Raw genomic sequence first — 27,597 nt, 5'->3', positions numbered from 1 at the left:
GTTTCCACAAGCCCCGCCCCCATGCCACTGTGATTGGAGGATTCTGCCTGGAAAGAAGACCTGTCAAAATTTTGGACACTTATGCTAGAATATGTTTAAGTTAAAGATTTGACCACTGACATTCTCACTCACCCCCCAGGCATAACTTCAAGATGACCATAAAGAGAATTGAACTCACATGCTTTTGAACCCCTATAAAACATCTTACCTGTGCTCCTGTGGCATGATCAGAAATATGCATAGGTGGGACAGAAGTTCCATTGTGTCCCAACACTGATAGATTCCCCCCTCGCACACAAAATCTCCCCCCAAATAAGGAGGCTTGTGAGAGGCTATAGTGTGCATCTCTAGAGGAGAAAGGGTCATAGTACAGAATGGATGCTGAAGGAGACCAGGAGGCAAGCAGGTTGTGTAGAGGTGAAATAATTCTTCCTCAAACATGTTTCGCAGGATTGCCACAGATGAAGGAAGACCAGGGCTGAGTCTTATGGGAACAGAAGTTTAGGGCTGCATACTGGGTGGCATTGCCCCTATGAATCATCAGATGAAAGGATACATTGTAGGCCAGCAGTGTGGAACCTTTGGTCCTTCAGTCACTGCTGAGCTAGAACTCCCATCAACCCTAGCAAGCATGACCAATGGCCAGGGATCATGATGCCTGAAGTTCAGCATCATCTGGAAAGCCAAGGGTTCCCCACCTCTGCTATATATAGGCAATTGTGCTTTTATTATAACACTTATTTGGGTGGGGTAACTGGAACTATTGATTGTTTCCAGTCTCTGCTTGCACTCTGTACTTTTTGGAAGGCCTCCCTTTAAATCAAAACTCAATGTGAGTTTCTCTATATGAAATAAACAGTTCCATTCTGCTTCAGAGAAAATGAAATTCTTGTCCCCCGCCCCCATTGTTTCCCAGATCCTCAGAGGCCCATAAACATATTGGCACACTGTTCTGCCATTTCTAAAGCAAAAGCAATAGGACAGGAAGTTGAAATTTGCTTCTCCTTTGTTTTAGCTGTAAGAGAATACAGAGCCACACCTGGGAACTGTGCATAATTTAAGGGAGAAAACAAAGCCTTACCATTCTCCTGTTGAAAGAATGTGTGTAATACCCAGTAGATTGGGCCATACCAAATAGAGAATAGATTCTGAGCTGTAATAGCATTTCTAGAAATGATCAATAATAAGAAACTTTAAAAAAAACAGCTCCACTTATTGCAATTGTCTCCCAAAAATGCTTATATTTCTAAAATGGGAGAAAGCCTTGAGGCCCATAAATCTTTCTTCTTCTTCTATGTTTCTTTGGCTAAACTGCATATGTGCAATAACAGCCTTGCTGCGACAGATGAAGGCCCATCTCGTATGACATTAGACTGTCTCCAGTAATGGCCAGGAGGAGAATGTATCAGTGAGAGCCATCCTCTCTTGTGGGGATGGGAAAGCTGTGGCCCTCTAGATATTGCATTACTATAACTCCAAACATCCCTGAACCACTGGACACTGCCCCACCACCCTCAATCTGCCTCACTGGGACTGCCTGTAAGTTTCCTCCTCCTTAGGGAGACGGATGGGGGCAGGTCTAGAATTACTTGATTCAGTCTCCACCTATCATTGGCCCAGGCTCTGCTTGTCACTGACTCAGGTACCACTGGTAATTGGTCTCCCTGCCTTCAGCCCTACCAACCCCAATGGGCACCAGCCACCACCGAGTCCAAGACCATAAGGAGAACCATCACTGCCCTATTGCCCATTGCCTACATCTGAAACACAAAGGTATGCTATCTCCAAACACAGAAGTTTAGAAGTATCTGTTGACCAATCCTTCACAAAGCCATCTAAACAAATTGACATCAGTTATAAACTTTGTGTTGTAGATGTAAAAAACAACAACACTCCACTTTCTTTTAACCAACAGATGGTGTTTACTGGAAGACAATTTCCTACCCAAAGGCAAATTCAGTGTCTTCAAACAACCTGTGTCTGAGGAAAGGCACTAAAGTTTATTACTATGGGTCAATTGTGTCTGAAAAAAAAACATTGCAACTTCTTTTAATAATAAAAACAACCCCTCAGTACTTTCTATTGAGAGAAAAAGTGCCCCAGCCACAGAAATCAGTTCAAAAATTTTGGGATATGTTTTATCCCAGCCTCTTTTTGGTGAAATGTGCTTCCCTGTGGAATATTTGTTACATATTTTTGGTGGGGAGTTAACCCAAGTAGCTACATTGATCAGGACAAAAATTCCTCCAAACCAGATTCAATTGGGATTTGAGGTATGTGCCTATGGGTATTTTTTTTGCCCGAGCCTTTTTCTTGTATATAGAAGGGGGCAACTATGGAAAAAATAAGTAGCTAGATTTTGGGGACATTGTTTACTAGTGACAATATCACAGAATAGAGTTTATCAGTGTGGTGTCCATGCAAGCTTGTGTTACCACAGAGATCTTTGGTGCTCATAGGCTTCGTCTCCTCTTGTTGAGATTAAACTTGAGAGAAGCAATCAACAGAAGTGGTTGTTGTCTGTGCCTGGCTGTGGCATCTGCATGTGTGTGTCACTTGTGACAGTTCCTTTCAAATGTGCCCATGGGGCCAAAAGGTTATAGACCCCCTGTCCTAGAAGGATTATGTTGTAAGTTTCCTTGCAGTTAAATTCTGCAATGAAATGTCTGCCTGGGGTAGGATCTCATCTCAAGTCACTGTTAACTCTGTATGCAACTTTGAATTCTCTTCAGTGTGGATAAAAATCCCTTCACATACAAAAAGCCAGTATGTTGGGGGGAAAGGCTAAAACAGAGCTCTTCTGCCCAACATCTTCTTGTCTTTGTAAAAGGGATTTCTTCTTTTTTCCCCCAAGAGTATGCAGCTCAGACAAAGGTTTGCCCCTCAGCAGGAAGAGCTAAGCCTCTGACTTAACTGTGCCTTAAAATTAGAAAATTAAATTTGAAATCACAGGTGACCTTATCCTCCTCCGTCCCCTTTTACATTCGCATTGTTCTCCTTAAGGGGATTGTGGGCTTGAGACTCCCCCCCCCCCTCTTCAGCTCCAGGCGTTGCACCGCATGCTCGAGAGGCAGAATAAAATGCAAACTCAGAGGCAGCTCGGACCTTAAGGCCAAGGTCAATAACAATTCACTAGCAAGTTACATTAAATTCCTAATACACATTCGCTGTTGTCATTTCAGCACATTTTTGATGAGGATGTGGAACTGCCTGCTATGAATGTCATTTCTGCTTGTTATCTAATGGCTTGCCTGTCTCTATTTATAGCCCATCAGATCTCGGGGCTTAACGCAGTCTGAAATGAAACCATCTTAATTTAAAAGAAGCATTGTTCTTGCCTTACCTAATAGCTTCAGGCGTTGAGGAGGGAATGCCTACATGATTAAAACGGATTAGAAACACTCTTGCTTAACACATAACTCGCCAGTGGTATCCTTTTGCCAGGGTAGGATGATGTCGCAAGCCCACCGGGGATGTAAGGCTGCTTGATCACCTAATCAAAGTGGCCTTGTAATACATATGCCTAGTCCTCTCCTCCACTCCTGTATGCAAATTCTATGCCCCTTTCCATTTCTCAAAGCTAACCATGACCGGTTGTGTATCTGCGCTAGCATTTTAGCTGGCCAGGGTTAATCACAAATGATGGTTCTCAGGCAGAAGAAGAAGAAGAAGCAGAAGAAGAAGAAGAAGAAGAAGAAGAAGAAGAAGAAGAAGAAGAAGAAGAAGGCTTGTCAAGTGTGGTTTTAGCTAAAGTACTGTGCAGAGAGCTGTACCATAAAGAAGGCTGGTCGCTGAAGAATTGATGCTTTTGAATTATAGTGCTGGATGAGACTCTTGAGAGTCCCATGGACTGCAAGAAGATCAAACCTACCCATTCTTAAGGAAATCAGCCCTGAGTGCTCACTGGAAGGACAGATCCTGAAGCTGAGTTTTCAATACTTTGGCCACCTCATGAGAAGAGAAGACTGCCTGGAAAAGACTCTGATGTTGGGAAAGATTGAAGGCACAAGGAGAAGGGGACGACAGAGGACGAGATGGTTGGACAGTGTTCTCAAAGCTACCAACATGAGTTTGACCAAACTGCAGGAGGCAGTGGAAGACAGGAGTGCCTGGCGTGCTCTGGTCCATGGGGTCACGAAGAGTCGGACACGACTAAATGACTAAACAACAACAACACTGTGCAGCTATGACACGAAGCATGGTTAGCACCAAAAAGGAGAGGAGGAACAAAAGGACAAAGGAAAGAAAAAGAGGACTTTGAAAGAGAACTGGATGAATTCATGGATTACTAGCCACAATGGCTATGTGCTGCCACCACTGCTGGAGGCCCTATACTTCTGAATGCCAGTTGCTGTTCTACTCAAGTCCTTCTTGCGTGCTTCTCATAGTCATCCTGTAGGACATTGTGAAAACAGCATGCTGGACTCAATGGACTTGTCCACCTTCATATGGACAAATCCTGGTTTCAAAGCCTATTAGACTTTGTAGTGTGGGGCAGAGAGACCTGTTTCCTTTACCTAGCCAAATTGGAATGCAGAGCAAGAGGTGTTGCCTACTGGGCTGCTGACTGGCAGGCAACAAGCTACAAAGACCTTGACTTGCTTTGAAGTGAAAAGGGGGAAGCTGCCTGCCAGGGTGGTGGAGAGGCAGCTTGTCTGGTCTTCACTGCTTTCCTGATGGTGGGAGATGTCTGGTGAGACACAATTCAGTTAGAAATTCACAAAACTGAGCCAGGAGTTTGAGCAGAAACTTTGACCGTGAAATGGCCAGACTTTACCACAAAGTGCTGGATGTGTCATAGCTGCTTCTTTTTTTCACCTGGCAAATGAGGTGTGCTTAGAAACACGGCCTCCAGCTTGGGAAAGAATGTGGAATAAGGCAAAAGCTAGCTGCTTTTTTTGTTTGCCTAGCAAACAACCACAGTCACTCTGAATTTACATTCCCGTCCTCCTGTCTGCATAGAAGTGTTGAGATCAAGATATTTTGCAATCTCCTCCACCACAGGAAGCCCTATAAACACAAGTGTTTTGATTGAAGAATAGTTCCTGTGCATCTTGCCTCAGATTCCTGGTTCTACAAGGGCTAGAGACTTTTAGAAATGAAGGGAGGAATTTCGGGTCAGGCAATGCTGCAAATGGGCACTGGATGGGATGGCTTAAATTTGGGCAAAACCTGTCCAACCCCATAGGTGATGCATGTATCACATGAGTTCACCATCTGCTAGCCACTCCCCCAGCCTTCCAGATTGCAGTGGGGAGTATTTCTCTTGTTCCAACGAGATACACTGGAGTCCCATATTTTGCAAATTTTTGTAAACGCCAACAATCACTCCCATCTGTCAAGCTGGCAGTGCAAGTTGCTTGGATTTACTCTTTGAGAGCAACACAAAACAAGGAGAAGAAACTTTGGGCTTTTTTTTTTAAAGGAATGAAATGGCTGAAAAAATAATTCCATAAAAACCTGTGACAACAGGGGAGAAATCAACCTCAGACGAACAAATTCAGCAGATCCTGGCAGCTATCACACACTCCCTCCATTGCTTAACCAGGGAATAAATACAGAGAGCAGATAATATCCTTTCTTAGTATTCCTCAGCATCCCAATTAGGTGTGATGCAGAATCCCAGGCAAGGGAGCCTTCACAGGCTTTCAAGATCCCAGGTTTTGTTTCTGCAGGAGTTCCCTAAAATGCAAGACTCCTGTAGAAATCAGCATCTGCTAAGCACAGATGGAGGCACTGTGGTATCCCCCAAGTCCTGATTATTGTTTCAACAACAGCAACAGCCTGCTGAAGAATTATTTCCATTGACTTGTGTGGGTATGAGTCCTGTGAGTAAAATATGCAGCCCGAATGTAATATATGCGGATTGGATCTCAGCCTGACTCTCAAAATGCAGTTTTTAAAGTAGAAGAATCTAAGTGCTACCAAAGAGGCAGTAGAGTAGGCATCTTTATCACAGTAATTACAGATGCTCTTTGGTAAAATAACTTCTTGATTTTTCCACAATGCTGAAACAACCAAGGGTAGATATATATATATCTGAAAATGAGTGTTGTTGTTAGAATTCAGTATAGAGCTGATTGGGGCATCTGTTTTTTACTGGTCTTTTTATTTATTGGTTCATTATAGTATTTTTAGGCTGTCATCCCAAGGCAGATGACAATACTTTTTTTAAAAAAAAGTATCATAAAGGAGACAGAATAAAAACAACTGTTTCAAAACACAACAAACTGACATATTTTCATTATACCTCAGCTACAAGATTTAAACTAACGTCAAAAGCGGCGCCATAAAACCATCAAGAAAAAGGAAATAAGAATAAATGAGATTTTAAAGCTCCCCTCTTAAAAAACCAAACCCTCAAATTGAAGGACCAGTCATGTTTTTTCTGGCTAAAGAATTCCACAGATGCAGAGCCACCACATTTTCATTGAATGTGGCTGGTGCCGTAAGACCACACCAGAATCCCCTGTTTCTTCCCAACTGTATGCAAACACTTTCCCACATGCATCTTTGATACTACATTTGGCATTTGCTACCCATTCCAAAACTCTCTCTTCCAAACCCTGCCTGCCCAAAGGAATGCAACTAGACAGGCCCATCAGAAGGAGCCTGGAATGTCAGGCTTCTGACAAATAAACCAAAATGGATATATATATTTTTAAGGTGATCCATGATACTTGATCCATGATACATCAAAGCAGCCCTCAGCCTCACTTTTCTCTCTGTCTACAATGTGAGGTTTATGCTAGATGCCATCTGTTGTTCTGGCATACGTATAGAGTAACTGGGGAAGGATAATAAACTTTTGCAAAAGTATCAATATTCTGTAGCAGCATGGAATATCTTTTAATCAGAAACAGAGATTATCACGATAGGTCTCGTCTGGTCACTCCACCAGAGCCTCTCTTTGCACACAGGGGAAATCCCTAACTCAGTAAGGCTTTAAGACCCATTGAGTACCCTCACCTGGTTTAGTCGGCCAGTTGAAACCATCCCCAAGGTGTGGCTTCTGTCTCATGCTGACAGCTTCTGGACCAAAGGTGGGCAAGCTACCCCAGAAGGAGCAGGGTTGTGTTCCCCACCTCTCCTCTAACACCCCCTACACCCCAATAACAACATAACAAAATTAATAAAACCGTTGAATTATATACATTGTATTTCTTGAAATGGGTTTGTTGTGTTGCACATTTAATCTACTTTAACTGTGCAAACTTAAATTTCTGATCTGTGCTTGAATCCCTCCCATTAAATATCATACCCTCCAACATTTCTCCAGTGAAAATAGGGATATCCTACCATTCCCTCCAGCACTTCTCCAAGGAAAATAGGGGCATTCTAAGGAAAAATGGGACATTCTAGGATCAATTCAGAAACCCGGATGACTTCTGTGAATCCACGACTGTCCCTGAAAAATAGGGACACTTGGAGGGTCTGAAAGAATGACAATCTAGAGGTGCATCTCCACTCACTAATTTATAGGGTTAACTTCACCCTAGCAGCTGGAGCTTATGAAGAAGCTCTTCGAGTAGTGCTTATTATATGCAAAATACAAACTGAAGGAAAGCTGCCTTTCTCAGGGTAATTATCAGCTAATTCTCACCATCTAGACACAAGGAGCTGTCTCAATTGCACATTGTTTTCCCATTCCATGGGTGCGTGTGCGTTAGAAACCATTTTCCACATCTACAATTCTCACTGTGGCAGCAGGAAGTTATGGACTCTGTAAAAATGTAATAAGAATTGAATACTTTTTAAAAGCACCTGTTAAGACTAGTACAATGTAATCTTGGCTCTTGTGGTATTTTAAGCCAATACAGACTCTCCATCTGAACAGCTTTCCCTATTGTGTGCTTATAATTGTTTCCAAACAACGCTGGAAAATGAAGGCCTGTATAATAAACTGTTAGGCATGTATGAACTGTGAGCTTTCTCTTTGTAAAGTCAAAGTTCTCCTGTAATAACCCGATTTCTCTCAGAAGAACTCAGTTCTGCAATCTGTGTGGTAAAAGGTAAAGGTCTAGGACCCCTGGATGGTTAAGTCCAGTCAAAGGTGACTTTGGGGTGCACTGCTCATCTTGCTTTCAGGCCGAGGGTGCCGGCGTTTGTCCACAGACAGCTTTCTGCTTCTGGTACAACGGGACACCGTGATGGAAACCAAAGCACACAAAAACACCATTTACCTTCCTGCTGCAGTGGTACCTATTTATCTACTTGCATTGGTATAGTTTTGTACTGCAGCTTAGTAGATAAATACATGTGTTCAGCGGACTAAGAAATATGTTTACCAATGACTGCTTGACTGAGACTGCAGTCCTCTACTCACCTAGAAGATAGTCCCATTGAACTCAGTGGGGTGCACTTCTAACAGACAAGTGATTGGTTTGTTAGTGTGCCACTGCTAATCACAGGGAAGATTAAGAAGCAATGCAAGGCATAATGGACTATGCAGAACTGGCAAAATTAACAGCAAAATGAAGAGAATCCAACAATGGGTGTTTTATGGCAGAATGGATGCCTTTTTCGGACTATTTAAAGAAATATTGTAGTATGATGAACTTGTGAGCAGTATTTGAGCTATGAGCAACAAACAGAGGTAATTAGATTATAATAATGTGGTTACAATTTAATAGATAGACAATAGGGTGCAGCAGAAGGGGAGGAACAACAACTCAGTGAAAAATAGGGTGGGAAGTTGACAGAAATAAGAGAAAAGATGAAATTGTGTTTTGATGGTACATGTTTAAAATGTTGAGACTTAATAAAATAAACTTGAAAGAAAAGCACTGAAACAGGGGCACCAGCTCCTGGGGACTGAGCCCTTTTGGGACCCCTGAATATTTTTTGGGGTGGGAGCAGCCCCTCATGTCCAAAAAGCGTGAAGTTGAAGCATGGAGCCAAGCATGGCACAGCTCTAGTGGCTGGACCTTTCTTCTCCTCCTCCTCCTCCTCCTTCTGCTGGTGGTGGCACCAGGGGGAGAAGGAGGAGTTGCCACCCACTGAAGCCGTGTGGCCATCACTTTCAGCTCTGCCCCTGGTTTCTCCCACTGTCCTGATGTCACATGTGACATATCACACACAACATTGTCCCCTATCGCCCTGGCAAGCTGGCGCCTCTGTGCTGAAACATCTGACACCCAGAAAGATACTGACAACACAATCTTATGTACCGTATATTTCGCTCTATAGGATGCACCCGGCGATAGGACGCACCTTGTTTTAGAGGGGGAGAACAAGAAAAAAAATTCTCCCCCTCTCTGCCCAGCGCCCCTTCAGCGAAGCGGCAGGAGGCGCTGCGCAGAGAGGGGGAGAATTTTTTTCCCTTGTTCTCCCCCTCTAAAACAAGGTGACATTCAAGGTGCGTTCAGTCGTCTTCAGGCGGCTACCTTGGAAGCCTGGAGAGCGAGAGGGGTCGGTGCGCACCAACCCGTCTCACTCTCCAGGCTTCAGTGAAGGCAACCCGAAGCCTCCGGAGTGTGCTTCGGAGGCTTCGGGTTCCTTTCGACCTGCTCTTTGGGGCTGGCGGGGGAAAGCCCACCGCCAGCCCCAAAGAGCAGGTCAGGGAGCAGCGGAAAGGCATGCAGCCTTCGCTGCTCCCCGAGCTTGTGGGGCTGGCGGTGGGGGGAAGCGCTGCTTTTCCCCACCGCCAGCCCCAAAGAGCAAAGAAGCCAAGACAGCGAGTGGAATGCATCCCGCTCACTGTTTTGGCTTCTGCCATAGCCCCGCGCAGCCCCTCCAGCCAGGAGAGGGTGAGCAGAGCTATGGCTTCTTTAGCCCCGCGCACCCTCTCCTGGTTGGAGAGGTTGCGCGCAGCTAAAGAGCCTTCTGCCATACCCGCACACAACCTCTCCAGCCGGGAGAGGCTAAACGGGGCTATGGCTTCTTTAGCCCCGCGCAACCTCTCCAGCAGGGAGAGGCTGCGCGTGGCTATGGCAATACCCCCAACTCCCGCAAAAGCCCACAGGAGCCGCGCACCCTTTAAGGAGCTTTTCTTGTGGGCTTCTCTACCAGGAGGGAGAAAGGACTGAGGAAAAACCCGCAAGAGCCGCGCGGAGCTTGTGTGCGGCTTTGGGGGGCTTTTCCTGCCTGCCTCTCCCCTGCATTCGCTCCATAGGACGCACACACATTTCCCCTTCATTTTTGGAGGGGGAAAAGTGCATCCTATAGAGCGAAAAATACGGTATATTTACTAGGTCCCATCCAGTACAATCAGGCTTACTGCCAAGAAAGTGTTCACACAATTGCACCTTTACTACTGTTAACTCTTTCTCAATAGTATCTTTTCAGGCATAAGGACAAGAAGCCCACTTTCACAGTGGCTGCTTTTGCTATTTTGTCATTAAAAAAAAGTGTCTTCTTTTTATATCATTTACATTTTCTTATGCCGTTTAACAAATTTTATGTAGTCTTCCTTGGATTTTGGAAAGGTGGGATGAAATGTTTTGAACGAACTAACAAATGAATAATTCAGCTCGCCCTACTCAGATTCAATATGAATTAAACACTAGCTCTTAAAAGGTTCTGCACATGCTCAGACCTTGCTTTTTAACATTAGTAAAAAGCCAACCTTTGTTAGTCCAAGTCCCAGGCGTTAATTTCGGCTCAAACAGGGCTAGGCATTCATACCTAAGGGGGATTTTTAAGGCTCCAGGGACAGATGGGCAAGCATCAAAACATTTCTGAGACTTGAGAAAAATGAAACTGCATCGCCTCCGAATTTGTCTTACCAAGTTCTAAGAAGCTCCTCAATCAGAGCAGACAGCTGCATTTGTAAAAGGTTTCTGTCGGCTCTGCTACAAATGTACCCCCACCCAACTGAAACTGTATTTTGCTTCCAGGTCTGTAACTATCATCTCTGGGAATGCCGACATCAGGAAGTGATCTACAATTTTGTTTTCCAGATATGCCACCAATGAAGGAACAGCTAATTTATCAATTGTAGCTAGTTCCTGGTAGCTTCGAATTCATCGCAACGCTGCCGGAGCGTTTTATTTTCAAAGGCTTACTATCTGGATGGAGTGGCACCTTGCATAGACAAGGGTGAATGGGAGTCAGAAGGACTGCTTGGGTCATGTTCTGTTCCAATGCCAGATCCCAAAGTGGATGGCATGGCAAATTAAGAAAGAAGGGAAAGTCGGGGTGATGCTGTGTTTAGTAAATGAGCAATTAAATGCTGAAGCAAGCAGCATATAAGCATCAGGTCAAATATCATGAATGGAGAAGGGGTGCTCCTCTCAGCCTGCCACCCAGAAATATAACGCTCCATCAACAGCAGATCAAGAAATATTTTAGCATGGACAGGGATAGATAGATAGATAGATAGATGATAGATAGATAGATGATATAGATGATAGATGATAGATAGATAGATAGATAGATGATAGATAGACAGATAGATAGATAGATAGATGATAGATAGATAGATAGATAGATAGATAGATAGATAGACAGATAGATAGATAGATAGATAGATAGATGATAGATAGATAGATGATAGATAGATAGATAGATAGATAGATAGATAGATAGATAGATAGATGATAGATAGATAGATAGATAGATAGATAGATGATAGATAGATAGAGATAGGTGATAGATAGATGATAGATAGATAGATATAGTTTCTGCTAGCACATGTTCCTGGAATCTTTGACTGTATCTTGGTTTACAAAAGCAACCTATCAAAGTTTTAACACCGAAGCAAATCCAAGACAGACTCAATTTAGCTACAGGAAAGAGAAAGCCTGCTTATGCAAGGCTTTGACTGAGATTGCACTCCAGTGAGATGTCTTGGATGAGAATCAGCCAGTTGCATATCTTTGCCTCATTCCCACCCGACAACAATACAGTAGAAGTTCATGCAGTCAGACATGTTGTCTTTCAAAGGCTTTATCCAGAGGGGTAGCACATAAACTATCCATGTGTATTGCTACACACCAACCTGATCTCTGAATGGTGCGAGATTACGGGGGTTCCACTTACCTAGGGTTCGTGTTTCCTTTTGGAAATGCACATCAGAGACTGTGATGACCTTAGGACATATGGTTTATATATATATATACAACCTGAGCCTACAATGGAGGGGTTCACAAAGGATCCTGTTTTCCCCATAACTACAGCCTTGGATTCAAACAGAAATCAAACATTTCTCTCTCTCTCTCTCTCTCTCTCTCTCTCTCTCTCTCTCCCCATCTTGCTGCTTCACCTCAACACAGGAAGCCATCTGGGCTTATATTTTAACACCTGCTGGATCCAGAAGTTAGGAGAATCTCACATGCAGCCTACTTCCCCCCTCCTCAAACTCCTAACAGTATTTCATGTCAAGCAGTTTCAAAAGCACGCACTAACAGAGCTGACTATGGATCTTATGCCTAAAAATAATTACAGAAATCATTCTCTCTGTCATCTGATGGGCCCTGAATTAACGGAGCTGTCAGAAAACATTCAGTCATGCCTGCCACATGCCCACTTCATGCACAAAATATGGGGCAATTTGATTTGGCTTCCCCTGGGCCACAGTCTGAGGTGGCAGTTTTCCCGAGGGGCGTGATGCTGTCACCAGGATCGCTGCGCTATTTTGAAAACAGGGAGCCCTCTCTCTTCTCCCACCCCTGTTAGCAGAAAGGGGATTTGACTACATGATAGATACAGCATTAAGGAATTTCTCGTGCACAGTGACTTCTAATGTGAGATGTGCACGGTGGAATTTGCTGTAACCTAAGCTTGCCACAATCTTGCATAGTACGGCTTGCTGTTTCTGAAGACGCTCAGCATTTAGCCTGTACTGGTTGCTGCTGCTTGAACTGTTTGTGCCCCAGTAGGCTAAAGACAGCCCAACAGCCATGTCTTACAGGTTTTGGGCATTGCTCCTTGTTTTTTCAGTCCTAGGCAGGCAGCAAAAACAGGTGGTCTGCCAATACACCATCTGCAGGTGTGTGTTCAGTTAACTGGGTCACAAAAAGGCGAAGAACTGTGCTGCTCTCATTTCAGTGGTGCCCAATTTGTGCACCAAAATACACATACACCACAAAAGAGCATGTCTTGAAGAAACGAAGAGTCCAAGATGCATGTGTCCACTACTTTATGCTACTTGGAGTTGGGGATGGGGAAGAAATTCAGTTCAGGTTACATTTAATGGGAAACTTGCCTAATTTGAACTTTCCAAAAGAATGCAAGACCTGAAACACAGCAATCCTTCAAAATTCGCACGTTGTGAATTTTGTTATGTAGTTCTTCAGCCGAGTGATCTCCACGATAGTGCATGTACTAGGACAAAGCATGCATAAAAATGTATATATTAGTGAAAAGAGCATACAAAAATTACATGGGGAAAACTGGCGGAAATTTCATATAAAATTTTGTACATTAGGAGAAATTCACATGTAAAAGCTGGTGAATTTTCATGAGCATTTAAAAAACAAAACTAAATTCACTAATGTGAAGAACAAAACTTATGATTGGAGTCAGCACATTGGAGTCACCCCCAAGGGATGCTTGGGGAATCTGATCAGTGGTTGTTAGAGTGTCAGACTAGGACCATGGAGACCAGGGTTCAAATGTGCACTTGGCCATGAAGCTCACTGAGGCCAGTCACTGCCTCCCAGTCCAACCTATCTCACAAGGTTGTTGTGGGGATTAAATGAGGAGGGGGGAATTATAAATGCAATGAAATAAATAAAATAAATTCTTGTATGGGATAATAGTTGTTTTTTTGTACTTCGGTAAACCATTTGGGATTTCAATGAAAGCAGAGCGGTTTACAGTGGTACCTCTGGTTACGTACTTAATTCGTTCCAGAGGTCTGTTCTTAACCTGAAATTGTTCTTAACCTGAAGCACCACTTTAGCTAATGGGGCCTCCTGCTGCTGCTGCGCCACCGGAGCACGATTTCTGTTCTCAGCCTGAAGCAAAGTTCTTAACCTGAGGTACTATTTCTGGGTTAGCGGAGTCTGTAACCTGAAGCGTATGTAACCTGAAGCATATGTAACCCGAGGTACCACTGTATAAATTCTGAAATAAAGAAAAAGGTTGAGTGATATCCAACTGAGTTACACTCAGCATAGATTCATTGAAATCAACAAGTTTAAGTAAGTCATCAAAAGTTTGTCCAAAGGAACTGTTCACAGAGTCCTATTTAGTCTAATCCAACCCATTGTTTTGTTGAAATTTAAATTTTGACCATAGTTACAATCAAATCTTTGCACCTGCCAATGATCTTCACATGTTAGAAAGTTCTTTCTATGTATCCCCCCACCCCTGTGCTACTGAAATCTGAAGAGCCAGCCCTGTTTGTGCCTGCTTATTTTTATACTTCAGAAAGAAAAGATTGTGTGTGAAATGGGTTGTGTGGCTGGCCACTTGCAGGATGTTTTGAAAATGTAGAATGCCCATCATTTTACTCTCGCTTTCCCTCCATTTTGTTAATAGATATAAATAGCCAAACACATCTTTCTGTCTGTTTTATTGTCAGAGTGTGAACCATATCATTTCCAAAGCAGGTTGTGATTTATATTGAGATTAAGTCCTTTCAGATTTAAGCTTTCATTGTTTAGCAAATTTGTTTGAGGTGCTAATTTTTTTGCTACTTGATGTGAGCAACTGACATTTGGACAGTTCAGTTGCAGATACAGCCTGACATTTGTCAGCATTTGTGTTCGTGGCGATAAATTTGTTATAGCAATTCATGACCAACATTTTGCCTCGGAGGCTAACTATAAATCCCTCACGCTTTGCTAAACATTGTTCTCTGTTCAGCGAGCCCTCTAACAGGGAGGCCATTTTCCCCCCTTGCTTCAATTTTATTGAGTCCTAATGTTGCTCACAGTCACAGACACAGTCCCATAGATGGCTTGATACCCTTTCCTACATTTGTAAACCGATTACTTCATATTTTATCTTCTGTGTATACCTACTTCTGGTAGAAATGTTTTTTAGCATTTGGAAAATGTCTAGCACATCCCACCACCCTGAGGCCCCTCAGTCTTCAGGATCAAGTTAGTTGATGTGTCTTAGGCTGCTAAGACATCTTCTTTTGCATTTCAAAAAGCCTGCCCATTTTACAGGCTATCTCATGCTGGCTCTGGCTCCGGCTCCATGAATTCACGGCACTATAAGGATGGTGGAGAATTTCATTTGCCTGCATTTTGAAGTGAACCAGCCTAATTAGCACCTCCCATACTAATACATGTACTTGAAACCAATTATTCCTTGGCCATTGCACTTCTCTGAATTTTGTAAATTTTGAGCTGATACATTCATCAGCTCAAAAACACCCTCCCCCCAAAAAAAACCCCAACCCCAACAACTACAAAATGTGTATTTTGGGATAAAATAGGCTTAGAAAGGCATACATTGTGCTAAAAGACTTGCATTTTGTGTTGAAATTCACTTTCAAATGCATTATTAAGTATGAATTTTCACACTGCTTAATGAAGTGAATGGATTTATGAAAGAAATGCAAGAGAAATTGATACAGACCGGAAATAGACTGATCTACCCATCCCTAACCTCACTGACTTGAAATGTACTTTGATTAATCCGCACTGTACTATAGGAAGGTAAGTGATAGTCACCCCCTTAAGACTGTGATACGTTTGTGGTGAGGAACTTATCACTTTCGAGTGTGCTGACTTTTCCAACAGAGAGAGTAGCAAATCCATTAAGCAAAGTTCTCTTCGTTTTCTCTAAAGCTTGATAAATCAGCATGAATAGCAGGAAGATAACATTAGCAGGTTATTACTTCCATACTTCACTGTTGCAAATTGGTCACTTACTCTTTTCTTTCAATAGCTTTACTCTTTCCATTCGATAGCTTGGCTGTAATAGCCCACATGAAGGAAACACAAGGAACACCAGCAAAATGACAGTTGCTATTAAACAAGAGAAGTACTGATATATACCAAAGTAGAATAATTGAGAATTTCAAGTGTCTTTCTCCTTTGCCAGTTAACTGTTCCAGGGCTGGTGTTCCTTTTGGATGGAAACTATCCAAACTCTTTCAAGACATAGATTGAACACTTCCTCAGCAACCAATGTCAACTGGGATGTCCTGGGGGTTTTTTATATACTGCTTGGTTGTAGAATATTGGCTAGGACCGCAATACCTCAAGGACTGCCTTTCCCCATATAAACCAGGCTCTGTGTTCATCATCACAGGCCCACGTGAGGTTTGGAGGGTGACAACACAAGAACTGGCCTTTTCTATAATGGCCTCCCATTTGTGAGATGCTCTCCTCAAGGAAGTTCGCCTGGTGCCTTCATTATATATTTTTAGGCGCCAGGTGAAACCAGCCTTTGGCTGATTAATATCCTACAGCCTTTTAGATGTATCTGTAGGAAGGGGGGTATTGTATTGCTGTTTTGTTTTAATTACTTACTATGTTTTATCCTTTATTTTATTATGTGAACTGCCCTGAGATCTTTTGATGAAGGGCGGTATATAAATTTAATAAATAATAATAATAACTGTCTACTTAATGACATTCAGTTCAAGGACTCAGAACAAATTCCTATGCTCAGGGTTTCCCAGCTTTCAGTCTATGTCTTTTGCAGCTTGCTCCAGTTGGTGGATCTCAAGGTTATAATAAAACACAAACCAGATCCTGCAAGCCTGAAGTCTGTCCACCCAGCGGCGTAGCTCACCGCTTGGGCGCCAGGTGCGGTACAAGTGTCCTGCAGTCGGGGGCGGGGCATGCCACCCATGGTGGCGGGGCAGGGCGCGCTGCATGGGACCTCTCCGCTGCCTCCCCCTTAGCTGTAGGGTGGCTGAGGGAGAGGCAGAGGACAGATACAAGTCCCATGCAGCCGTTTCAAGTAGCACGGAGCCTGCAGGCGGCCAAGCCACCACATCACTCCCAGGAGAGATGCGAGAAGTGCCAGCCCCCACAATGTGGTGCCCAGCCGCGTTTCGTTACACTTGATGACTGAACTAAACAGTTTCGTGAGCCCAATATTATTATTGTCAACTCATATTTTTCTCATTTTGTCATCCCCCTCATTGATGACACCTGGGGTGGCCTGTACCCCCCTGCACCCCCTTCCTCTGCCAGTGTGTCCCCCCTTATTTGGAGGGGTTGTAATAGTGGTAATAGCAGCAGAGTAGTGTCCAGTGCTTTTCCTCCACTGACTGAAGATATCTGTCAGTGAAACAAGAGAGAATTTATTGATTATCCTCCCTCTCCTTTACTTTCCTTGCATGCTAACTCCAAATCTTCTCCGAAGGACCCTCCAACACATTAGAGCAGATTTTGAGGAGCCATCGGGAGCTTCTGTTGCAAGGAGGAATTGTGGGAAATGGCCTCCTTCCCTTGTCCCGCTGACATCACAGAACCATTGAATGCCACTCATTTAAAAATTCTATCAAGTTCAATGGCATTTACTGCCAAGTAAGTCTGCATAGAGTTGCATTCTCAATTAGCTAGTTCTTTACTACTAATGAAGGTTAATAATCAACCGATTGAGAATTTAATCTTTTTAGAGTCAGCGGGTCATTATTCCTCCCAATCTCTAAATGGCTAACGAATTTATGCAGTTAATGAATGCTGGGGACTGTTTTAAAATGTGTTAAAAATGGGAGAAACTGTGTCACACTCCCAGGCATCTCCTGCTTGGATTTCATCTACTGAAAGCAGGGCGGGAGGGGGGCGAACCCGTGGAAATAAGGAGAATGACTGTCTGGCATTGTCATGAAGAATTGATAGGCTTCAGAAAGATGCAATCCACTGTAACCGCTACTATAGTCTTCCTTTAATTAGATTATGAATACGGGCAAACATCATTTTTAGAAATAAAGTATGAGTATTATGGATAATTTATGTAAATTGACATGAAGGCTGTAGCAATCAGCTTGACATTTGAGCTGTATGTGACAGCGGAGGACTTTCTCAGCTGATCTGCTAAGCTGGAAAGCAATCACATTGAGCAGGCCTCTACGTTCAGCTTGACTGGCTCATTCTTTGATAAGAACCTTTCTGTATCATTTTCCCCTATGATGACTCTTATGATCATTTCTTAATAATATATTGAAACCCAATTTTACTCAAGGCATCTTAAAAGCTTTTTATGACTTAAGTGGGCTCCCTGTTCTACATTTTCTAACTGGATAAGGATTTCCAGATTCCGTGGAAATCCTCATCCTAGAGTGTTTTGGGAAATGTGTGAGTGTTTCTGATGCTGCCACTATGGATAGAGGGAGAAAAATGGTTCAGCACATGTTTTAACACAAGCTACCTAATTTGTTCTTTCCCAAATAATGCATGCACAGAACTACAGCTATCCTTTGGAATTCTGAGTTTTGTGAGGCAGTTCTCTAACAAAAATCTATATATTAGTGGAATGTGCAGATAAAAAATGCATATACAAGTGAAAATAACATACAGAAATGTAGTAGATAGGTAGCCGTGTTGGTCTGCCATAGTCAAAATAAAAAAAATTCCTTCCAGTAGCACCTTAAAGACCAACTAAGTTAGTTCTTGGTATGAGCTTTCGTGTGCATGCACACTTCTTCAGATACACTGAAGTGTATCTGAAGAAGTGTGCATGCACACGAAAGCTCATACCAAGAACTAACAAAGTTGGTCTTTAAGGTGCTACTGGAAGAAAAAAAAATTTATACAGAAATGTGTTATAATGGCAGGGAATTGCTTGCAGGAATATGTGAAATAAAATGTACAATAAGTAAAAATGTGCAATATGTACAGTAAGCAAAACTGCATACAAAAATGGGTATAGGAGAAAGGCATGCTAAAGTGCTGACATATTTGTGTTATTATGTAAATATTCCTTTTTATTTAATCTTACTTCCTACTTACTTACTTCACCAAACCTTTATTATGCATACAAGTATAGGCTATCATTAAACATCATAAAACATCCATATATTTTATATGTATGTATATATATGTGTGTGTATACACACACACACACACACACACACACACAAATAAACAGCCATGTAATATATATAATGAGGGTTTTCATTGGGATTTCTTCCTGCTAAATAGTGCCATTTACCACTCTAAGAAATACTATTGACAAAAACTCAGCCACCCTTGCAGTTACTTCCGGGTTAATGTCAGACAGATAGAATCTGATATTTTCATTGTGCTGTGATGTTAGTCTACCAAAAAATGGGGGTGGCACATGTTTGCGTAGCTGGATGTACATTGGACAGTAGAAAAGGATATGTTCTACAGTGTCTGGCACATTCAAAGAACATCTACAATGTCTATCATTTCTTGGTATGTTAAAATATCTTCCTCTGACAAAAGCAGAGGGGGGGGGTTCAGTCACAATCATATAATTCAATAAAATAAGGAATAAGGAAATAAAAGACAACTGAATGGAAATTTAATTAATTAATTAAAATTAAGGATATGCGTAAGATACAAACTTGGGTTGTTGCATTCACAATCCCTGGGGGAAAGAATTTGTAGTATTGGAGGGCCATAATCCTTTTTCTCAACACTTGTTTTATTTGCCCTTGGGGTTGTATTCCTCACTTGAAGAGTTACTAAGAATTCCAAATAGTGGGAGCATTTGAATATTGTTGTCATGATTTTTATATAAAAAGTCAAAATCCTATCTTTATTTTAAAAAATTGTCCTCTACTATACATTAGTTCTGATAGTTACTTTTTCAAGAACAGCTATGGGCCATAAATCCTTAAGGAGCGCCAGGAAGGTGGGTATGGGATGGCGACCTCAATACACTATTTATCCCCACGTGTAAACAATCTACAATGCAAGGCCTAACAGGGTTTGGTTCCCAATAGTTTGCCTTGTGGGGCAAAAACACAGAGATAGCCTCCTAGCTGCAGAGTTGCTCCACTTAGCAGAGGAGAAAAGAGATGGAGGTGAGGTCAGTATTGCATTGGTGCATTGGCAAAGTCAATCCAGCAGTCCGGCTTGGGTAGACATGCAGCTCCAACCTTACTACCACAACCTTACACATCTCACTGTCCATAAATGACAGCAATTCTGTGCTGCTGGGAGCCTACTGCCATGGCTCCACCCTGCCAAGCTGTTTTCAAAAGTCCTCCCAGGTGAATGTTACTCAAGTCTGAGCAGTCAACTCCATGAAACAAGGGGTCATATGCAAAGGCAAAATAGTGACTCAAATGCATATATCCCCAATATAGTTTATACACCAAGGAACTAGAAAGTGAATAAAATAACTCTGGAGATTTGGAGTGCATGGCAACATATCACTGGGCAAATTGCACAGGAATTATGGCAGGGTGGGGGGCGGGAGTCAGTGACAGGAAAATTACAGACAACTAAAAAAGGTCAGTGTTAGGATCCATTAACATAATTGCTAATGACTTGGAAGAAGGAAGATGAATTTCAGCGCACAGCCTATGTGCAAATATTGAGCCAGGCACTGTGGGAAGATGGCTATGTAATTTAGCCATGACAGGGTTTGCTTCCTCTATTGAAATAATGTATTATGCTAGTGGTAGCACAGAAGTTTGTGAGTGCAAAGCCAACACCATATAACACCAGTCCTGAAAGACCTACATTTGCTTCCAGTATGTTTCCAAGCACAATTCAAAATCTTGGTGCTGACCTTTAAAGCCCTAAATGGCCTCGGCCCAGAAGGAGCATCTCTGCCCCCATATTTCAGCCTGGACACTGAGGTCCAGCTCCAAAGGCCTTCTGGCAGTTCCCTCCCTGTGAGAAGTGAGGTGACAGGGAACTAGGCAGAGGGCCTTCTTGGTGGTGGTGCCTGCCCTGTGGAACGCACTCCCATCAGATGTCAAGGAAATAAGCAACTATCTGACTTTTAGAAGACATCTGAAAGCAGCTCTGTTTAGGGAAGTTTTTAATGTTTGATCTTTTACTGTGTTTTTAATGTTCTGTTGGGAGCCGCTCAGAGTGGCTGGAAAATATATTATTATTATTATTAGTTCTACTCAAGGATCTTGATGTGATTTTACCACTAGTGTAGTGAGCAGCAGTTAAGGAGGTGGTGGCAGGTGTTTAAAATTGGCTCTGTGTTTTAAACAGAATCACATATCTCTCTGGCTCCTAACAGGAGCAGTACCTTAACAGTGCAGTACATTTGACAATGGTTTCACCGGTTGGCCAACCATGTATTTAAATAACCCATCAGCTAGAGAGAACCAGTGCAGTGTAATAGATAAAATGTTGTACCTGAGCCAGTTGAGTTAAAATCGCTCCTTAGTCATGAAACTTAACTGGGTAGGAATGTAATAGAATACTGCTGGCAATGGGGTTGAGAACTGCTGATGTTGCTTATTTGTCCCATATCTGGAATGGAAATAAATCCAGAAAATATAACCAGTATTCCCTGTGGGTGGTGCGGGTGACTTTGGTCCACAAACTATGGACCAAACTGATCACTCCCTCTCCATTTGAATTGTGTTTACTTTGAATTGAAATGAATGGAGTGGAATGGCACAATACAGTGGTACCTCAGGTTAAGTACTTAATTTGTTCCGGAGGTCTGTTCTTAACCTGAAACTGTTGTTAACCTGAAGCACCACTTTAGCTAATGGGCCCTCGTGCTGCTGCTGTGCTTCCGGAGAGCCCGATTTCTGTTCTCATCCTGAAGCAAAGTTCTTAACCTGAAGCACTATTTCTGGGTTAGCGGAGTCTGTAACCTGAAGCGTCTGTAACCTGAAGCGTATGTAACCCGAGGTACCACTGTAATAAAAGGAATAATTACGTATGCAAAATCCTGCCACAGCGGACAGTGAGTCAAATACCCAGTTTTTGTCAGAAGCTGAACTGCAGTGGAACAGAAACAGCACTGCATACAGTGAACACAAGTTAGAATGGAAACTGATGCCTTCTGACAGCCCTAACCATGGGGGCAGCCATTGTTTCTAGCCCAAAGGAACACGATATATGCTGCTCAAAGCTCCTTTGAAGAAGAGGCAAAATAAAAAGTGATAAAGAAACCCAATAATGAATCATTAATCTTTAATAGTTACAGGTAGGTAGCTGTGTTGGTCTGACATAGCCGAAACAAATTTTTTTAAAAAAATGGTCTCTAAGGTGCTACTAGAAGGAATTTTAAAATTTTGTTTCATTAATCTTTAAATCAGGGATGAGGTACAACCTCACTCAGGAGCCCAATGAGACCCTCAATACCTCTCTGTATTGACCTGTGAAAGTTTCCCCTGGCCATATCAGCTGACTTTCTCCTTGAATTCAGAGGTATCTCTTGCTTGCCTGGGCCTCCACAGAGGGGCGTTTTGTGTGTCTGCAGAAATTAGCTTACCATACAAAGGTAGCATTTCCATTCTTTGCTTCACCCGCTCAGCACCGACATGTGGCTCCCAGGGAGTTGGTCTGATGGAAATGTGGCCCTTGGTTTGAAAAAAATATATATATTCCTGCATTAAATCATCCTATGGATGTTTCTGGTACATGCCGGTTTCACATGTGTTCAGTCAGAAGCCCATGCCATCCTCTTTTCTGCATTTTTTAAAACAAAAAAGCTTCACACACAAAAAATGCTTTTCAACTGTATGCATTTCCCCGCTAAGATATGCATTATTTTGAGCCAAAGCAGTGCATCATACAGTTCAGAGAAGTATGCCATCTGAAGGGTGATAGCATATAAGTTGCAGAAGTGCAAATGAGGTTGCTTTGCTTAAAAAATGCTGACTGAACAAAATCTCCCTGCATCCCTGCAAAGGACCCAAAGGAACCTGTGAGCCAGTGCCCCTCTTTCTCATCAATAGCTCCATTGGTCTGGGGAAGATGAACAGGGGTGCCATTTCAGGTTTCGATGAAGCAAGGAACACAGCGTGGTTCAGAAGGGATATTCTCTCGAGTGCATTCAGAATGAAATTGAAGCCGTATATTTGAAAAGAAGCCGTATGTTTGGGAAAAAAGATATTTATTGTCGCCATATTTTAATATCTCATCAGGAGGTTCTGAAGTAACTATCAGGCATTAATCTAATCACAGAATTATTCTGAGTGCCTTCCCCCATCATAGTATTGTAGTCAAAGACGCTGAAGCTTGCCATTATATGTTCTGAACGTTCCCAGAAAGCACCACACTCTTTTCTGCCATGCAGGAATCTTGAAGTTATAAATCAAATATAAAGCTTGTTAAAAAACAATTAGCCGAAGGAACAGTCACACTGTTGCTAAGCACAGTAATTTGTGGTGTGTGTGTGTGTGTGTGTGTGCGCGTGTGCACACACGCGCATATGCGTACTCATATACAGTAGTACCTCGAGTTAAGAACTTAATTCGTTCCGGAGGTCCGTTCTTAACCTGAAACTGTTCTTAACCTGAGGTACCACTTTGGCTAATGGGGCCTTCCGCTGCTGCCGCACAATTTCTGTTCTCATCCTAAAGCAAAGTTCTTAACCTGAGGTACTATTTCTGGGTTAGCGGAATCTGTAACCTGAAGCATCTGTAACCTGAAGCGTCTGTAACCTGAGGTACCACTGTATACACATAGCCTGTTTCCTTTGTAACACTCCAATAATGGAAATGGCCCTAGCTACTAGATCGTGGGTTTGTATCCAAGGTAGTGATGAGTAATGTGTTCTGCCACTGCAAGGATTTTTGCTTCTGCACTGAGACACTCCCCCTCTCCTTCCACTGCGCACCCCTAAATTTGTTCTAGGGGTTCCCTAACACTCTGAAGCAGAATTGAAGTAGGTATGGGGCACATGCAAGGGGAGGAGAGGGGGACGTCCTGTTGCATAAGCAGAAATCATTGCACTGAGACGTGATGCTTTAGATGGATGGGTCCCACCCATGGGGGTGGTGGTGAGGGTTCTTGCACCTGATTTGGGGGGCTGTTGGAGTTCGGTAAAAATATTGCAGCAATGTGCAGAGAGAAATAGTCTGGCAAGACAGCCGGGTGAAGGGATGAAGAAAACATAAGGTTTATTACTCATGGAGCACAAAGGCCATTTTGAGTACAGGTTTCACCTGTGGCCAAGATGGAGCCAAGAAGTAAACACTGGCAAAAGCTAGCTCATACTGATACTGACTGAACTGGGAAAAGAAGCAGGAAAGAAGGAAAGCCTGGAAGGAAGTGGTCTACTTAACAAGGAGGAACAAATGAGGAGATTCCAGACCAGCATTGCGAAAGACAAATGCTTCATAAAGTGACATAATCCAGAGTAGGCAACGGTTTTCAGCCAAGCTACACTGGATTCTCACAATTTGAGAAAAGGCTGTGCCCCATATGTTAATTTTCCTCAGGGTAAGCAGCTGTTGCAGCAGGTCACACAGGAGCTTCTGCAGCTGAAAATAGCAGGAAAATGTCACGGAAAAGTCATTGTTGATGGATGAACAGTCTTCCTTTGCCAAGCAAAAATAAATGGGATATTCCCCTCTCTCTCTATAATCAGAGCCGTATGATGTACACAGGCACAGCTCATCAACTACAGTGCCTATAAAGCAGGCTGGTTATGGTGAAAGCACTTCCTAGAGCACAGTCTGAAATATCAGAACCCAACAATAAACTAACCATGCTTTTCTTTGTATGATTACTTTGTATGATTACTAAGAACCACAGTGAAGTGTCACTCAAAGTTTGGTCTCCTGTGGTCCAGCTTCACATTGTGATGTATTGAAAGTGAGGTCACATGGTGACCTGCCTATCTAGGGGTGATTTTCCCATGCCACCAGCACATGCCACAATAATCCACTGAAAAGTATCAGTGTCAGCAGGGTGACTTCCAGATGTTTAGCCTTCCACACATTATGAACATGGGTTGCAATTGGGGTAGTGCATTTTTTCTAGCTGTGACAACACTGCCAGCGTAACCTATGAACTGCATCTACAGTGATCCTACCAAGATGGCAGAGTATAAGACATGAGCCTTCCTGTGTCCCAGATTTTGACAGATATCCCCTCTTTCTTCTTCATTGTGCCTGTTCTGCTGCTCCTATCAAATTTCCATTTTTATCTACCACATTTACATCCAGCCTTTCTTCCATTATTGTATTCAAGATGACATACACGGAGCTCCTAGATCCATCCAGGCTCGCAACAGCCCCAAACCTGTTAAGCCTCAGTATGATAGCTACCTCATGTGCTCTTAAATCATGTCTTGGAGCAGGTTTAAGAGAACCTTTGGCTCTCCAGAGGATACTGAACTCCCATGAGCCCCAGCAAATGTGGTCAATGGCCATGGATGATCGGAGTCTTAGTCCCATACCCTCCAACATGCCGCGGCAGAAAATTGAGACTCGTGGCTTTGGAAGGCATGCATCCTTTGGCGCCATGCTGTCATGGGAGCCAGGTGACTCACACAAGAGCACCCCCCAAAAAATACAAAAAGGCATCTTTTGGAGCCATGCTCTTCTGGGAGCCAAAACAGGACATCCTGGGATCTAATCAGTGGCCAGGATGGCTTCTGTAATTCCCAGATGTCCTGATCAGTTTTGGACAGTTTATGGATATGCAGTTCAGCAACATCTGGTCAAAGGTTTCTCTTGACTGTCTGAGATTGCAGGTTTGTGCAGAAAAGATTAAAATTTTGTATTATTATTATTGTTATTGTTGTTGTTGTTTGTGACTTGTAAAATTTCACACAGCTTTTGTAATGTATTTAATATTCTGTCTGACCAGAGAGATCCTACTTAAAAACAAAGCATCCAATCTGAAAATCTGTTTGCATACCTGTGAGTTAATGGATCAATGTCAGCTTTAGGATACCAGCCAAATAATCTTGTCCTGTTTCATCAACTGAATACATGTAATGAATAAACTTCTGCTACCAAGCCATCTATGGAAATCCCACTGATATGTGTTCTTACAACATAAATTTCCTCCATAAAAAAAATTTAAACCATAGAGAGATGTGATTTCTTCCTTCTCCTTTTAAAGTCTGATGGCTGACCTTTCACTTGCAATATTTTAGCTTAAACTCCAGCTTCCTAAATAATAAAGATATGTTTTTATAATAGTGACATATCGGTCAAACAGTCTCTTTAGGCCTCTAGAAGTCTAGATGGCAATCTGGAAAAATTATTTGACTCCTGGAACAAATGCATAAATTCATGTTAGAAGCACTTAAGCAGCCACCAGGAAATGAATGCGTACAGGATAAGTCAGAACAAAAGTTGGAAATATATATGCGTGTGTATGTGTGTTATTTTGACCTTCCCCTTTTCTCCAATAAATGCACACACTCTCTGTATGTGGAATGTGTGTACACGCAAACCCAGACATTTATCCATGCAAAGATAAAGGTAGTAATAGATATTGTTCAGCATCATCTTCAGATTATACAGTGAAAGTATGTGTCATTACTAATTTGCAAAATTGCAAAATCTCACTATAGTGTATATGGAGATTTTTGAAAATCATAATATAATGTTTAAAACATTAAAAATGTTGTCATAAGGGGCCCTGGGTCCAAATATAATTATGAACAATGATGAGTGCTCAGCCCAATGCAATAAAAGTGGACATATATTCTTATTTGCATTCAAATGGGGGTGAAAATATGCTTCCCTCTCAATACAGTGGTACCTTGGCTCCCAAACGCCAAAAACCCGGAAGTAAGTGTTCCAGTTTTTGAACATTTTTCGGAAGGCAAACGTCCAATGCAGCTGTCGACTATTGTTTTTGGGGTGCCTGCACCAATCAAAATGTACGCCTTGGTTTTCAAACATTTCAGAAGTCAAACGGACTCCCGGAACAGATTAAGTTTGGCAATTTTGTTTTTGCTTTTTATTTTGTTTTGTTTTTTTGTTTTTTAGGCTTTATCGGTTAATTTGTTTTTGTGACTGTGTGGACCCCAGTTCAGCTACTGATTGACTGATTGTGTACCTGCGGAAATAGATAAAAACCCCCCATCCAAACAATGACTATCATCAGTACAGGTAAGAAAAAAATTAATTTTGATTTTTATCATCTACAATACTGTCGTATTTATTTTATAGTAGAGCATATTGATTATTGCTTTCATTTTATGCATCAATGGTCTCGTTAGATATTAAAATCCATGTTAAATTCCTGTTTTAGTGGTTATTTTTAAAAATCTGGAACAGATTAATTTGTTTTGCATTACTTTGTATGGGAAAGCGCACCTTGGTTTTGGAATGGGCTTCTGGAACGGATTAAGTTTGAGAACCAAGGTACCACTGTATAGCCAATGAGAGGCACTGGTTGCCTTACCTATAGCCATTTGTCACAAGGCAGGTGTATCCCTGGATCCACACCATGTAATCCCCATCCAGAATGAAAATCCATGTAAGGCCACATATCAGCCTTACCACTTCAACGTGAATGTTTATTAATCAGTCAAGGTTAATATTCTAGAGAACCTAGCACTCCATCAATCAAATAACAGTTAAATACAGCATGCAGCAGCAATGCTAACATTGTGAGGACAAGACATCTAGAAGCATTGTTTTCATGAAATTTATCACATTGTTTTTGGCATGACGCAAGTGATGCAATATTCATAATTTTCATATTCTCTCTTTTTATGGTCAGAATTTTATTAAAAACCACATGTAATTCAAAAAGAGAAAAAGTAATCCTGTGAGGAAAATGGCTCCCCTCTTCTCCACTTGCCCCCCTTAGGCCCCTAAACTTGTTCCAGGTTTCCCCCCACCGCTTCAGAGCAGATTTTGGGGGCACA

General features: G+C 42.3%; 1 long non-coding RNA gene across 4 annotated transcripts in view; it reads left to right on the top strand.

The window, feature by feature from the left end:
- Nucleotides 1-27,597, top strand: part of LOC310710388 — a 168,115-nt gene that overhangs the window by 64,763 nt on the left and 75,755 nt on the right. For 3 of the 4 annotated variants that reach the window (XR_014528022.1, XR_014528023.1, XR_014528024.1), the window contains exon 4: nt 10,839-11,240. The exons of the other annotated variant lie outside the window; for it this stretch is intronic. This is a non-coding gene — a long non-coding RNA (uncharacterized lncRNA). Of the gene's footprint in view, nt 1-10,838; nt 11,241-27,597 lie in introns of those variants that run through there. 4 annotated transcript variants of the gene reach the window in all.

This window comes from Podarcis liolepis (genome assembly GCF_965112155.1).
Source record: "Podarcis liolepis genome assembly, chromosome: 6".
NCBI classification, from domain to species: Eukaryota; Metazoa; Chordata; class Lepidosauria; order Squamata; family Lacertidae; genus Podarcis; species Podarcis liolepis.
The sequence above is the reverse complement of the archived record's forward strand: the minus strand, read 5'-3'. Positions and strand labels throughout refer to the sequence as shown.